Source organism: Peromyscus californicus, unplaced genomic scaffold, assembly GCF_007827085.1.
Source record: "Peromyscus californicus insignis strain IS unplaced genomic scaffold, ASM782708v3 Scaffold_8__1_contigs__length_139910024, whole genome shotgun sequence".
NCBI classification, from domain to species: domain Eukaryota; kingdom Metazoa; phylum Chordata; class Mammalia; order Rodentia; family Cricetidae; genus Peromyscus; species Peromyscus californicus.
This window is the reverse complement of record NW_026294606.1, coordinates 138,855,786-138,872,409: the sequence shown is the minus strand read 5'-3', so window position 1 is coordinate 138,872,409 and position 16,624 is coordinate 138,855,786. Positions and strand designations below refer to the sequence as shown.

The window sequence follows — 16,624 nt, the reverse complement described above, 5'->3', positions numbered from 1 at the left end:
TTGTCACACACCAGCTCTAACACCAGAAGACTCCAGCAGAGCTTTTGACCACAGAATCTACTACTCCATGCAAAGAGTAGAGAGGACAGTTCTGATAAGTGCAGGACATCTCACTGCTACAAAGCTGTATTTTAGGGCAGCTTTTGTAAGCTCATTTTACAAAGACGATCCTTGGGATTTTCTTTGTAATGATAATGGCAATGCTGCAATTCCAACAAAACAGCACTGAGTCTAAGCAGATAATGGTCCTGATCCTTACCATCTCATTCCAAGCACTTTAAGCAACCCACCTGTTTGCTATATGCCTGTCCCCTCTCTATTCCTCAAAAGGAAAAGATGTTCTCAAACAGCAGCCTGTGAACAAACCATCCCTGGATTGTTTTGTCCACATTGACAGAACAGAATCTGCTAAAAATTTGTGTTTCAAAGTTTGCTGGTCAAATATAACCCATTAGACTGCATTAAACACATTCCTGCTAAGGGCAGTATTATGGCTCCTCATCAAGCTCAAATACTGCAGTCTGATATTACCCACAGCAAATCAAGATGTGACTGTGTTTGGAGAGGGGTGTCTCATGGAGGCAATGTGGGTAAAATGCAGTCATTATCCTCATCCAGTGTGGTTCCATCCATAACAGAAGGGCAAATTAGAGCCCTGTAGACAAAGAATGAAGATCATGTAAAAACAAAGGAGGCAGGCCTTGGGAGACACAGTCCTGACACACTGTGACCTCAGAACTATTAGAAAATAAATCTCTGCACTGGTGATGGCACTTTTCCTAGAGAGACATGATCTAACATCACCCAGAGAGGATACCAGTAACAGACCAAAGAAATTATCCCATCCAAGCTCAGTGTGATGAACCCAAGTTTATTGGGCTCACCACAGCTAAAATTGTTTACAGCTGTAAAGCTAACCCCAAAATAGAGCACCACCAAAAGTCCCACCTCTCTGATGACCTCAGAAAAACTGCACCACTGGAATCCCATCCCAGTCAATCTTCTACTGTATGTTGGAGCATCTCTCAAGACCACATACAGCTAGGGAAGGAATGGGCAGGAGGGAGTGACTAGAATCACAGAAGGAGTTCTATTACTATAGTGAGTTGGGTAAGATGGAAGACAGGCTACAGGAACCCCCACAGTCATCCCATAGGGAGAGCTTTCCTGAGAATGAAGATAGCATAGTAGAAAGCAGAGGAAAGGATCAACTGATGTACAAGGACACTGAGAACCTGGCTGGCATATCCTGCACCTACCCTGAAATCTCCAGCCCAAGGAATGGACTGCCCTCCCCCTAGCTGCCCTCCCCTATATAATCCTGCCATTGTGACTACACCTATCCTTTTTTATCCTTTTTTTACCTTTTACCCTCCTAGCCTCTTGGTCATCTGGCTCTCCCCTCCCACTTCTCACATGGCCTGGCTTAGGGTCATGTTCACTGTGGACTCTCCCAGATGTCTCTGCCTCTGGCTATGCTCTCCCTCATTTCTACAATAAACCTTCTCCTCTACCACACCTAGAAGCAGTTATGTCCTCCTTTTATTTCTTTTTCTCATTTACTCTCCACTACCACCTGAAGGCATCAGTATATCCCTTCTACTTCTTGCTAAGGAGCATGCAGTCAGCACAGTTGAGAATGCAAATTCACATCATCCTAGCTACCTCTGAAGGAAAGGGATGCCCTCCAGGTCTAGCAGGAAAATATCACATTACACCAGCCCAGTATATACCACAAAATCTAAAACAGCATTATCACCATTTATTGGTCACACATTACTTCTGGGTTTAGGATAAAGCCCAGAATTGACAAAGGGCCTTGGGTGCAGTGTGTCCTGAAGACAGGCAAGCCCCAGGCTAGTGAGAGCGTCATAACTGTGACAAGATGGCAGCACTCAGCAGAGTACAATACCAATGTCATTCAGCACTCAGAACCAGGAAAGCTAGGAAGGACTTCTTAAGTTGGTTTCAAATGGGAACTAGAAAGGACCCAGGCAGGAGTGAAGGAAGGAGCTGAGCAGGCAAAAAAAATAAGTACAGACCTTGTCAGGTTTAGGGAAAACAATCAATAAGCAGGGAAACTGTGGAGTTAGGGATGCGTGGATTATAAGAGGGGAACAAAGGGGAGGAGATGAAGCAACTGTGCTGGAGACGGTTCAGAACAAACTTTGTGTGTCCCATAAGAAAGGTAGATGTTTCCAGTCACTGGCTGTGAGTCAGTGAGGGTAAATCCACAGAACATTCTAGAAAAGTTCTTATTACCCAAAGATGAGAAGATATAAAAAACTCTCTTTGAGGGAGTAGAACACCCTACTTTGAAAAAAAAAAAAAAAGACTCTGCTATCTAGAATGGATTACTCCACCATTATGCAAAGACTGTCCCCACAGCCCAGCAGGAAGCTTCATGGAAATCATGAGAGTAGAGGGCAGAGCCCTAACCAGGCTCCTAATATGAAGCACAGCCTAGACAGAAAAACTCTGAGCAGTCTGTTCTCAACCCTCTGCAGGTGCCATAGGAGCCACTTGTGAAGAAAAGAAGAACTTTCTCTATTATATCCCTTATCGAGAATAATACAAAACCCAGAAAAAGATTGTTCTATGACCCTGGGTCCATTTAAACAAACCTCCAATGAAAGAGGTTCAAGACTAACTTAACAAAGTGCTGTCTCCAACACGACCCAAGGACAAAGTGCTATTTTTAGATTGTGGCTGGGTCACAAATGGCCTTTATTCCAACGAGGCTGCTTTTATGATGAGTAATGATAAGTATCTCCAATGTCAATGTCAAGCTTAAGTTGAGCCAATAATTAAGACAGGGAAAGTTTTCAGAAACATCTGCTGGCCTCTGTCCTATTATAGCAACAATTCCAGCCAGGGATTTTTAGACCATGCATACTGCTACACTTGAGTGGGTCCTACAGAGGTTCATGTGTCAGAACCTGAATTTCCCAATGTGCCACTGTCAGAAGATGCAGTCTACTACAAGGCATTTGGGTCAAAGCAGTGTGTATACGTTACTTTCTTCATTGCATCTGCAATGCTTTTGCTAACAGACTCTAGCTGATTTCTTCTCAAATCCCAATTTAGATATATGCGCTTTTGTCAACCTCACCTGGCCTGACCTACCACTCATGCTTTAAGTATTTCATATCCAAGGGCCTGACTTAAATATTGCCTCTTCCATTGAGTTTTACAACAACTCCCACTTCTGGTTCCCATGAACACCTTCAGCTTAACACTCACCAACAGCAACACCACCACCACCCCTTTACTCAGCCTCAGCAACGCATTTGTATCTTGTGTTGTGCTTCACTCAGCACACATATTTTCCCAGTCTCCCCAGCTCTGTTTCTTAAGGGCAAGAGCAGAAATCTTTTTGGTTCAACACGTGTCTGTTAAGGGATCTCAAAATGCTAGAAACTTATGGGATGTTCTCATGACTTATAAGATGGGTATGCCCAGACCACACAACGAAAGAAATAGAGTAAGAGAACAATGAATGATGACAACACCAGGCAGATGTGAGGCGCTCTGCTCTGGTTTGGGCATTGTCTCCTGTCACTCTGTTGTCTCATCTCAGATTCACTAAGACTCAAATGGAATACCAGCCTCTTCTTTGACCACTTCAGGCTACCAGGCACGGTGCCAGTGTGCTTCACCTTTTGTTTCTGCCTTTTTAGCATCTACATCTACTTCCTTCCCCTGGTCTAGGACACAGATAAATGATCACTGCACCTCTATTCTTGCACATGGAAGAGGCTGGTGGAGGTTGGCGCCATGAGCGAAGGAAACAGTATAAAGACATGGAGTGTCTTTTCCTGCAGTCAGGAAAGACAGATTGTAACCAGACAGATAAGAAAGTAAGGGGAGGGTCTAACTCAGTAAAGGAAGTAAGTTGTCTCAAAGTCATCTAAGAAAGAGAGCAAGGATTTGGGAGTCACACAGGCTGAAGGCAGGGAAGCCAAGTCAAGGTCAGCCCTCAGACAACCAGACTGAGGAGACCTAACCACTGAGAGCTGGTGACCTGGACAAGTGTCAGCTTTGCATCCTTCAAGTGTAAGAATAAGCCCCCACATCTTATGGGGGCTGTAGAGATGAAGTCATTAAAAATGGCTCTAATGGAGGCTTGTCTGTACTAAGGAAGACTGATTAGGTATGAAACAGACTGAAGAAAAGTATGTGGAAAGACAGGAAGGGAGCTAAGGACAGAGTCTAAAAATGGGGTTGTACAAGAATGGAACCAAAGGCTGATGGTGGAGGACAGGAAGCCTGGACTCTAGTCCCACCTTCCCTGTGGAGAATCCTCCTTACCTCACTGGCCTCAGTATCCAAGACTCAGGGATGAAGGAGCTGGTCTGAGGGTTCAACTGCTTCCTTCAGGCTGAATGGATGAAGGAGGGTCTAGGGACCCAGCTATCTCCTTCAGACTGAATGGTGGGTGTCCCAACACAGCTGCTCTGATCACAGGGAGGAGCTGTCCATGCTAACTCATGGCCCTGAGGAGACCAGATGAAACAACTCAAGTCCATAGGAAATGGGCAAAGACAGGGCAGACATCTACAGGGCAGAGGTCTCTTCTCTGACCTTTTCCCACTGAGGTAGGGTCTCTCCTTTCACTCCTGGAAGTCCACTTGATCCTCCGACCACAAAAGCCACAGTCCCATTCAAAGTCATGCCACAGCCATTGTCATCAGCACTAGAGATGTCAGACACCTTCCCAGTCACTCTAAGGCTTGTACTAAAAATGCTTTAAGACATTTTCAACGCATCTTGGCATCTGAATGTGAACCATCTTTAGAGCATATCAATTCTTCTCATTCCAAGTAAGTTAAAATCCGTATATATCCAGTGGAAAGAACACAGGACCCATTCCAGTATGGCACTTGACTTCCATTTTACAAGGCCATCAATGTCCAAGACACAAAGACGAACCTTCAGAGAATTTATTTTGCTGATCTGAAATGTCCATCACAGATTGAAAATGAAAGCTCTGTAAAGTGGCTGCAGGTAGCCCAAGTTCATCTTGGTTACAACTGGATCTGCTGAAATTTTCCCCCTCCCTGATCACTCCACCTCAACAGTGAAAACCAGGTTACCCCTTCATTCACTAAATAGATCATTTGGGGCCAACACTGTAACTACTTACTTTAGTGCAGATCTACTAAGCACCAGTCATCACACTAGAGGTAAAAAAAGAACCTACCCCTATCCCTCTGCCTGTGTCTCCCAAAGAGAACAGTAAATGCCTCTCACAGATGAGAGCCAGTATCTATCAGCAAAGCTGGTACACACTGTTGGCTTATTAAGGATCTATGCAACTGTTCTGGAAACTAAAGGGAGTGGGGAGTGATCCAGTTAGCCATCACCTTATTCAAAAAGAAAAAATACAATGTGTCTGAAGCAGTAGCCATCACTAACAATAAAATAACACTCAACACCCAATTCCCTTTCAATTAAAAAAAAAATTAAGAAATGCACACTTCAGCAAATCCCCCTAAATTCTAATGCTACCATGGAGGGCTGGAAAGATCAGCCAAGCCCTTTCTTCCCAATTGGCCTTGGTAATTCAGAAAAGAACCCTGCTAAGAGCAAAATTCTCCCAGTAGTCAGGGCTCCATTTCCTTCAGTGTCTGCTGCCTGTCCAAAGCAAAGCCCCATAATGTGACAAGAGAGGCTCAAATTATGGGTGAGACTGTACTTTCCATTCTACCCCAGCCTGTGATTACCTGCAACTCCAAAAATTACCTCTGCAGCCTTAAATGCCTCCATTTCACTCCATTCCTAGAACAAACTCTCTTCTGAGTACTTGATAAGAGATAAAGTTACTTGGGGGTCAGAGACAACACAACCACAAAAACCCTGATAGGACTGTGGCAGTGAAAGAAGTGCTAACACACACACACACACACAAACACACACACACACCACTTTCATTGTTTTTTCTTTAGAATTATGATAAGTGAACCAACAAGATGGCTAAGTGGGTAAGGGCACCTGCTGCCAAGTCTGATAACCTGAGTTCCATCCCTGGAACCCATACACTAGAAGAAGACTCTCAGGTGTGGTGGTATTTTACTTGTACTGAAATGTGATTTTAATTGTATATTAATAAATAAAGTTGCCCAGGGGTCAGAGCTATTAGAGCCATAGCAAGAGCTTAGTGGTGGTGGCGCACGCCTTTAATCCCAGCACTTGGTAGACAGAGCTAGGGAGATCTCTGTGTGTTCAAGGATACAGCCAACATTGGAGACACATGCCTTTAACCTCAATACCATAGAGGACTTGGAGGGCTGTACATACAGGCAGTGACGACGCAGTCATGTGTTTGTGTTTACAACCAATGAGAAGGCAGAACAGCTAGACTATATAAAGACATACACACAGGAAGTAGGCCTCTTTCGGAGAGCTCTCTTGACTGAAGAGGATCGCTGAAGCAGGAAGGGTGAGGCTCTTAGCTCTGACCTCTTGGCTTTCTTCTCTGAATCAGCTCTGTGTTTCTTATTTCATAAGACGGTTGGTTACATCTACACTCAGGAGTTGCTTTCTGATTTCCACATATGTGTGCTAGCACATGCACAAATGAATACACACCCAATTTAAGAGGAAATAAAAAAAAAAAAAACAAAGAATCAAAGCTGGAACTATGAAAAGTCAGAATCCAGGGAACAATTAGCTAACTTAGTTACTTGCTCTGTGTGGCTAGTTAGTGAACTTGACCATTTAAATAACTCCTGTTCTTTCTGTAACACATCCGATATTGGGATTCATGGTAGATGAAGTTGGCTATCCAGTGAGACATGCTAGTTTATATCTCAAAAGTCTCTGATATTACCTAACAGGTGAGTCTCCTAAAAGTGTCCATCAGGATTGTATTCATAAAATAATTTCAAATACAATAAAGGAGCAGCTATTAAATGGAGGCCCATAATAAATCACTTTGTAAAATAAAAATCCTTTCATAACTCAAACAATTACTTATCTTAAATTACTTGGTTTTAACAAAAGATTTTTATATGCCAAGTTCTCAAATACAGGACTCACCAATTTAGCTTCAATATTAACATAATCACACAGACTTGCAGATTCACATTGCACTTGAGATTTCTTCTTTCCAAAAAGCAGTGTACTTTGTCCCAGGGAGACTAGAAGCAACTCAAAAACAAGCTGTGGCACACTCTCCCTGACTTGACTTTGGTACTTTCATCTTTACCCAACCTGTCCCCTACAAGGTCATAGGGAAGAGATTCCTTCTGAAGGCATCAAGCAGAAGACTATAGAAGGGCCAACTGTTGTTTTTATGTACTTCACTTTGAAACAGTTAAAAACAGTCAACACTGTTTTTGCTTTGTCTTTTTTTTTTTTTAATCACATAGCTCTTCTTTCTCAAGTAGTACCTAAGGACTAGTGTAATATTCCAGGGTCAACTCATCTGCACCAAATGCACAAAAATCAAGCAAGCAAGCTTTTACATATGTTCAAGGCCTCATGTAAGAGGGGTTTTATGAAGTTTGCAACCAAGAGCAAAGGCTGACATTCTTCATAAGCACACCTTTGTACTGGCCAGGTCTCTTCCCATTTCACAGCAGAAAGCTAAAACCCTACTTGTTGGACTAAGCTGCTGTGGGATGGTCTGTATGTCAAGTGTGTTGCTGATTGGTTCAATAAATAAATCACTGATTGGCCAGTGGCCAGGCAGGAAGTATAGGTGGGACAAGGAGGAGAATAAAGCTGGGAAGTGGAAGGCTGAGTGAGAGAGACACTGCCAGCCGCCATGATGAGAAACAGCATGTGAAGATGCCGGTAAGCCACGAGCCATGTGGCAAGGTATAGATTAATGGAAATGGATTAATTTAAGCTGTAAGAACAGTTAGCAAGAAGCCTGCCACGGCCATACAGTTTGTAACCAATATAAGTCTCTGTGTTTACTTGGTTGAGTCTGATGGCTGTGGGACTGGCAGGTGAGAGAGATTTGTCCTGACTGTGGGCCAGGCAGGAAAACTCTAGCTACAAATGGCGCCCAACGTGGGGCAAGAGTTTCCACCTAAAAACTGAAAAAAAAGATTCTAAAACTGAGCTAAAAACAGTTCCTAATTGTCTCTCTCAAATGAGCAGCAGCTGCCGATTTGAGCTACTTTGGGTTCCTAGCGTGTGCGCTCAACCTGCAGTATGGTGGGAATGAGGCCTCTGCAAGTGGCACATTAAGCTGCATGGTGGATTTAGACTTTGCTAGCACAAAAAAAAAAAAAAAAAGAGTATTTTGGGCTACACGCTGCTTGGATAAAAACATAGAGACCCACCATAGCTCCCAGAGCTGGTGGTAAACTACCGCCGCCATGTTGGGAAGCTGAGGTGGGCGGAGCCAGCAGCCACAGCTGCTGCAGTTTAAAGCAACAGATTCACAATAAGACAGATTCAGATGTAATAGTTTACAATGTGTGTAAAATATACGTAGGCTTGAAAGAGACAAAAAAGGTGATATATACAGTTATAGAAACAAATATAGTTTTAAAAAATAAAGTCTTTAAAGAGACAGTAAAATTAATATAAAAAATAAGCCACGTAAAGATGAATATTACACAGAGAATCTGGATTGTGTTGTCTTTGGGATTTTTAACTGCAGAAAAACATTTGATTGTAAAAGCTGTTGAGTTATGCCAAAATGTGTGTATATATATATATAAATATATATATATATATATATATATATTTTTTTTTTTTTTTTTTGGTTTTTCGAGACAGGGTTTCTCTGTGTAGTTTTGTGCCTTTTCCTGGAACTCACTTGGTAGCCCAGGCTGGCCTCGAACTCACAGAGATCCGCCTGGCTCTGCCTCCCGAGTGCTGGGATTAAAGGCGTGCGCCACCACCGCCCAGCCCAAAATGTATATTTTAAAGGTACCTTCACTTCAAAATTTGGATATAAGGATAGGTTGCTTTGGAAAAGAGTCTCTGCTTCTGTTCCCACAGAAAGCCAGAGGCTATGGATTTGTTCCAGATTAAGATACATCAGGTTTGATCAGCCAAGACCCCCTGAAAGGTCTCCGATGACACCATAGCCCAGATGATCCAACATCGAGAATGGTTTGAAGGCAACTGGCTCAGCCAATACAGCCTCATGGACTATTCCATGATCCTAAAATTTTCTTTGTGTCCCCATAAGATACAGCACCCCCCTCCAGCAGGAAGTAGTAAGAGAAGCTACGTCCAAATTCCCAAATTATATGTAATTTTACTTTGCTAAGGTTAAAACCTTCCTTTTTGAAAAAAAAAGCGGGGGGAGTGCTGTGGGATGGTCTGTATGTCAAGTGTGTTGCTGATTGGTCAATAAATAAATCACTGATTGGCCAGTGGCCAGGCAGGAAGTATAGGCGGGACAAGGAAGAGAATAAAGCTGGTAAGTGGAAGACTGAGAGAGAGACACTGCCAGCCGCCATGATGAGAAACAGCATGTGAAGATGCCGGTAAGCCACGAGCCATGTGGCAAGGTATAGATTAATGGAAATTGATTAATTTAAGCTGTAAGAACAGTTAGCAAGAAGCCTGCCACGACCATATAGTTTGTAACCAATATAAGTCTCTGTGTTTACTTGGTTGGGTCTGACGGCTGTGGGACTGACAGGTGAGAGAGATTTGTCCTGACTGTGGGCCAGGCAGGAAAACTCTAGCTACACTAAGCCTTACTACTAACTAGCTCAGGTTGACCCTTTCCATCTCTGAGTCTCTAAACTGCTAGATATAAGGTAAGCAATGCCTTACGGACAGATGGTACCCAGAATCTAGAGAACACTAGGCACCTGAGTTGACTTAAACCAACCTAGGCATGGAAGGTGCAAAGCAAATAGAGAAGTACTAAGACACATGTAGAGACACACACACAAACACATAAACACACAAACACACACAAACTACCTCTATCTGGGCTCCTGCTCTTAATTAAATACACGTGGTCCTGGAAATTACAATTGCAACTTTGACTTTCCATTCTTTCTATTATCCCTCAGATAGCATACCTCCACTGTTGATTCTCTTCCTCACCACATGCAGCCAGCCCTATAAAGTCTATACTAAGAGGGTTTGTTATTAGGTATGCAACCAGCAGCACACAGAAAGCATTAAATATTGTTTCTAGGGCTGGAGAGATGGCATGGCAGTTAAGAGCACTTGCTGTTCTTGCAGAGAACCTGGGTTCAGTTTCCAGCATCCACAGACAGCTTACAACTGTCTAGAATTCCAATTCCAAGGAATTCAGTGTCCTCTTCTGGCACCTAGGGGCACAGGCATGCATACAATATACTTTACATTCAAGCAAAACACTCATACATATAAAGTAAAACTAAATTTTTTAACAAAATTAAAAATAAAAACTGTGACTATATTAAACATGTAGACTTTTTTGCTCTACCATTTACTTTCTAAACATCACATTGTAATAAGTATTTATGTACCATTTACATTGGGGTAGGTATTATAAATAATGTAGAGGTTATAAAACTATATGGGAGGTTAATATAGTTTCTATGCAAACACTATACCATTTTATAAAAGGATCTTGGGCATCTATGAAAATTGATATTAAGGGAGAGGGACCTAAGAATCAATCCCCCACAGATACCAATACCAAGGAACAAACTAGAGTTTACCAACACAACACACAAAGGTAGAAAGATACGTACAGACATACTCCCATTTTCAGCATTATAAAACTCTTCCAACAACAAAGAAAGTTGAGACTAGAATGGAAATGGTTATAACACTGGAACCTTGTTCTGGTGGAAAACACAGCCATAACTCTATCTGGAACTAAAGCTGACAAAATGAAAATATTCTAACAGAAGGCAGTTTTGCCCTCACCATACTGTATTATGTTAGGCAATCGAGCTCTTTCCCCCACTGCTGTAATTACACAATGAAACCCCAGATGTCATTCATATACACAGAAGTCAGACAATGGGTTGAGAAGGGATCCTTTCTTTATTTGCATTGCTAATAGCTTTTGAAAGGATAGGAAAAATTCTATATGGAGAACAATGGACATCCAAACATTCGTCTATGTTTAATAACAATATTTGGTAATCAACTAGTATTCTTGGAACTTGCCCAGCAACCAGTTTTGGCCCCCCTTTGATTACACAGAGCATGAGGCTAAAGCACAATCTCTAGTATGGGGCCCTGTTAAGTTACTAACCTCCCACAACTCCAAGCTTTCCTTTCCTAGAAATTCTGCTTTTCCAGCTGCCATTCCACATGATATACAATGGAGTACATGCTGTTCTGTTTCCCTTATTCCCACTAACCTAGGAAATTCAAAGTCATCCTTTGAACACACCTGCACAGTAGTACTCAGCTTGCAGGAGTGGATGGCTGTCTGCTACCCCTGATCAACAATGATCCAAATGAAAGACCTCCATGACCTCCGCATAGTGTAAGGCACTTTTCACAACATTAAGAATCAATCACTACTTGCTAAATTAGAAGTCTTAAAAATATATATATTAAAATCTGCCACCTGATTTCCAAATATCAACATCACACTATATAAAATATATAAAGACACACAATATAAAAGACTATAGCAGTGAAGCCACACCCTTAAACCATCATTGTTCCTGCTTCTCTGAGAACATCCAGCCACAAAACACCTTTACCTCGTTCACCAACCCTACAGAAGGCCAGCGTTCTGCCTCAGCTTCCTCTGCCACCTCTGCCAAAGGGCTTCCCTCAAATTCACAAGACTCCCTTCATGCCTTAGGACCACAGCCCAGATGCTCTCAGACTTTCACTGGTTCTGACTCAATGACAACTGTAACAGCATTTCCCTCGTCCAATCTCTTACCCCTTGGTTATACTGTACCTATGAAAATCAGTCTATAAAGCCTTAATAGGATAAGACTCTATGTTGATCATTTTTCCTAGACCACAATAGCAGTTCTCCTTAAACTACCTACATATGCATTATACTTTTGAGTAAAAGGTCACAGATGCAATCTACCAGACCCCAGGGTTCCAGGCAATGAAATAACCTACAAAATTTTGCAGGTTCCAAAAGAAGTCTAATTCTAGATGCTGAATCAGGTTTAAGACTCCAGCAGGACCTAGATCTTGGTGTAATTTGTCCTTTGGGTGCCAATATTCTGGAATGGGCAGTCTCTTAGACACTTCCATCTTACCTTGTGTTTCTTTCATAATAGTTGCTATACGTAGACCTGGGCCAAAGGGCTTTGTTCTTTAGGGAAATACAATTATCTTCTAATTTTGCTGGAAGAATCCCAGACACTAATGATTTAACACTGTTAAAAGTGCAGAGAGCGGCCGGGCGGTGGTGGCGCACGCCTTTAATCCCAGCACTCGGGAGGCAGAGCCAGGCGGATCGCTGTGAGTTCGAGGCCAGCCTGGGCTACCAAGTGAGTTCCAGGAAAGGCGCAAAGCTACACAGAGAAACCCTGTCTCGAAAAACCAAAAAAAAAAAAAAAGTGCAGAGAGCATCTAAGTCCAATCATGCTGTCAAATGATATGTTACCTTCTGCATAAGGAATGTACTTTTAAGGAGATGACAGGAAGAAACTTTATGGAATTAATTTCAGAGATGTTTTGAAGAAGTGTTATTTTTGAGAACTGGTATGTAGATCAGTAGTAGACAGAGCACTTGCTTAGCAAGTATGAGGCCATAAGTTTGAACCTCAGAACTACAAAAGGGATTGGGGGATATTTACAAGTGATGTTAGGGAATTTAAAATTAGTATGACCCAGTGTTAAAAAGGTAAAGTTTACAGGAGACTATCTTCCCAAAACATATAGCCCTTATATACTTAAAACACTACAACTGAATCTTACCAGATTTTTCCATAACACTTTGCAGTTATCACCCAAGTTGTCCACATGACACTGTAGATTAAACCAGACTCACCATTCAATATTTGGAATCCATTCACTAGTACAAGTACAAATTGGGTACCAAAAAGTTATGATCATGAGTTTTAACAAGAAGCCATGGTTGTTTCTAGCATCTGTTCTTGGTCTTTGTGCTTTGGTGGTAGAATAGAAAACTAGTGTGCCCCCCCCCCAGTGTCTTGTAGGTGGCTGAAGGATGGAAACATTGGGAAAAAGCAGCCTCCTGCCTTTAAGCATTGACTTTAAAGGATAGCTCAGTAACAGAGAACCTAGGAGAACCTTGGAGACCTGGAGAAGAATTCTCATGACCTATAAGAGGATTAAACCTTTGATTTTATTTCTAAGGCTCTTCCAGTTCCATGTTATAAGCCAAAGGAATCCACATCCTGTCACATCAAAACAATTAGTCCACAATTCAGACCATTTGCAGGCAGTCTGTGCTGACCCAGACTGGAGGGAATCTCTGTTTTAGAAGCCGATCTGTCCTACCACGTGAGTTTGCTGCCTTCTTTTTTTTTTTTTTTTTTTTTTTTTGGACACTCTGGAGAATCCTGATAGCTTCTGCCCCTCTGAATGGAATTCAGGCCCCAGGTAGATAAATGTGTGTTCTCAAGCAATTTTCACTAAGGTAAAAAGCACGCTTCAAAACTAAAGGTACACAAGAGATGTGTGAAACCTTCATACAAGTTTTCCTGTAGTCTTTTTTTCTCCCCTAGTGAGGCCCCAGCACACTGGTGAGTAATTCATTCATGTCACCCATTTGTGAGAGATGAGAAAAGAAACCACCACTTGTCCTCTTCCTAATTTAGAACCTTCCCCTATCTTGAGTCTATCAAAGGAATCCTGAGGTGGGAAGGCAGGAGAGGCAAGAGGAACATTAGCCTCAGGTGACTGAACCCACAAGAGAGGAAGCACTTTGAGTCCTCACCTATGTCAGTACAGGCATCTGCACTTAGGTGATGTGCCACCTCCACCCCGACCCACCCCACCCCCGTGTCCCCTTGAAGGGAGAGTCTGAGTTCTCTCTCTTGGGACACTTACATAAGACCCTGTAAAACTTCCTGTGATATTCACGGAAAATGTAAGCTGCTATTTTGCTCCCTCGGGAGATCATTTTAATGGACTGAGTGACAAAATTCACGGATTCGGAATTCAGCAAAAACCTACTCAACCGAGGTACACACAGGAACAGGAGGGAAAAAAATGCATCCCCATTAAACAGGGTCACCCAGGGGATAGACTGGGTGTGCAAAAAACAATCTGTTCCCTCAGATGTGACCCATTTAAAAGCACATTGCTTCGAGGAAGCGCATAGGTTTAATAAATCTCACACAGGCAAAGACATGGCTTGTAGGAAAGAACTGTGGTTACACATAGGGAGCATTTCAAAGTGATGAACAGCGTAACTCCATGATGCACAAACTTTAGTCGTCATCCAACCTCCAGAAGCCATGGCATTCACAGGAAGCTCTGGCTAGACCCTGATTACTACAAGAAGTTTAGTCTCACAAGAAACATCAGGTGTGTTGGTTGGGTCTTTCTCCTGTGGGTATCCACGCCAACCAACCACTCTAATCTAAAAAAGCTTCTTGCAAAAATGTGGATGCACACCCCCAAACCTCTCTTCGACCAATTGGAAAGAAAGTTCTCGGGGCATCCCATCATGAAAGGCAGGTAGGTGAGCAACGCAGAATGTCGGGAAAAGGTCCCAATGTGGTGGGAATACAACACCTCCAGATGTTAGGGAACACACACACACACACACACACACACACACACACATCCCACCCCACTATTGCCTACCAACATCCTGTCCGCCTATGAGTCTGTCAGAGCCTGACACAGATTCTGGGGACGCCGGAGATTTAGAGTCTTCCACCTCCTGCTTTTCCAGTACTCAAAGCCAAGTCAAAAACGGTGTGCCCTCCCTCTTCCCCAGCATCCTAAGCACATCGGGTACCAGCCACAGGTTTGGACAACTTGTCCAGCACTGCTCACCAAAGCGCTTCACGAAGAGGTTCTCTAGGGCTCTTACCTTGGCCTCGACTACCCCCAAGCAGAGGAACACTCCGGAAGAGCTGAATGGCGTGGTGACACTGACGCCTATGAAATGAAGGGGGTCCGGATCGGCATCCCAGCAGGTGCTGTTTTAACCCAACCGTCGGTCCCAAGCGCAGACTTCGGGACAGCCTTAGGCTCCAAAAGCTACAGGAAAGGTCCGTAGCCCCACTAAGCACTAATCCCCTCTTTCTCCTCCTCCTGGGCAGCTGCCGGGAGCTGTTTCACTCCAGGAATCTACCAAGCCCAGGGCGCCTCGCATGGGCAGGGGACTGGGGCCGCCCTAGGTTGGGTCCCGGGAACCAACGCCAGGAAGAAACGCTGAGCGGCCGCCCGCCCTACCAGTTCCACCTCCCGCGCTCCTAGTCGCTTAGTCCCTTCAGGGCAGGGCCTGCCTGCAACCCGCCCGGCGAGACGAGTGCGGCCGCGCCCCCGGCTCCAGGCGCCCCGGCTTGGGAGCAGCAGCAAGGCAGGGGGCAGCTCAGCGGGCCCCGGTACCGAGCGCAGCGAGCGAGTGCAAGACTAGCGGTACCGGCTCGCAGTGACCCTCTCCCCGGGCCTGCGCGCCCGCCCGCGGCTCCACGAGAAGCGGGCGCTGGAAAGGGCCTCGCCCTGGCCTGGGGCGCGGGACCGGGGGCTTGGGGCCGAGGTAGGCGCCCGCTGGAAGGTCACGGCCACCGGGGCGCGGCGAGCGGGACGCAGCACTGTGGGTGCGGGGAACCCGGGCAGGCGGCCCCCGCCACCGCCGTCGCCACCTCCGAGACGCTCCGGCTTCCCGGAGCGCTAAGGTTTGGAGCCGCGCGTCCGCTGCAGCCGCCGTGGGCAGCCTGGAGCCGCGAGCCTAGGGAGCGCGATCCCCGCTTCCCGCGCGAGGCCGAGCGAGAACCTCTGTGCGGGGAGCCGCGTGGGAGCGCGCTGGCGGGCGCTGGGGTCCGAGCTCCCGGATAGTCCGGCAGCCGCCGCGTGCCTAGAGCGTCGGGCTCGCTCGGCAGCTGCAGTGACTGTGTGTCTGTGTCATGTCTGTGCAGCTGGGGGGGTGCAATCCGGGACCGGGTTCCGAGCAGGGGCGGGACCGGAGCCTGCCTCGGGGCCCCGCCCCCATCCCCGTGACCGCACGGGCGACCAATGAACAGCACCAGGAATGAGCGACTGGAGGGTCCGCCCTACTTAGGCTCCGCCCACGGCCAAGCACCTCCCACCGCCCCTTGGCTCACTGGAACGCAGGAGGAAGCAACACCCGGAGCAGGGATCCCGGGCCGGGTCGCCGGGAAAGGGTGCTAGCTGGAGCTCCCCGCCCTTCTTCCCCAACTCGGGCTGTTCCTGGCTGCTCCGGGATTGGAGGAAAGAGGGGGAAGGGAGGCGGGCCGGATGCGCAGCTGCTGCTGTAGGGATGTCTGCCGGGAGCGTTACCATGCCATCCCTTTTATAAAACAGCGGTCTTTGGGAAGTAGGAAGTTTCCCCTGCTTTTTCTTCTGCTGGGGACACGGCTCTCCCCGAGATGGACAGGGTATGGGGCAGCTGGAGATGCGAAAAGTCTCTCCTGAAGGTTTTGACAGCATCTGTTTGGATTCTGAATCCAAGAATCCTGTGCAAGACTTTTTTTTCCCCTGGGGGAACTATATTTTTGTGTCTTCCCCAATATATACATACACACACAGATGTGCCCCCTTTCTAATTTTA

At 45.1% G+C, this 16,624-nt stretch overlaps 1 protein-coding gene across 3 annotated transcripts in view; it reads right to left on the bottom strand.

Moving 5' to 3' along the window:
- Large1 (LARGE xylosyl- and glucuronyltransferase 1) overlaps positions 1-16,001 on the bottom strand; it is a 569,590-nt gene extending 553,589 nt beyond the window's left edge. For 2 of the 3 annotated variants that reach the window (XM_052728940.1, XM_052728939.1), the window contains exon 1: positions 14,921-15,998. The gene's annotated coding sequence lies outside the window, so the exon portion shown is untranslated. Of the gene's footprint in view, positions 1-14,920 lie in introns of all 3 variants that reach the window. The other variant, XM_052728941.1, reaches the window with a different exon arrangement.
- Between the last annotated feature and the right edge of the window lie 623 nt (positions 16,002-16,624).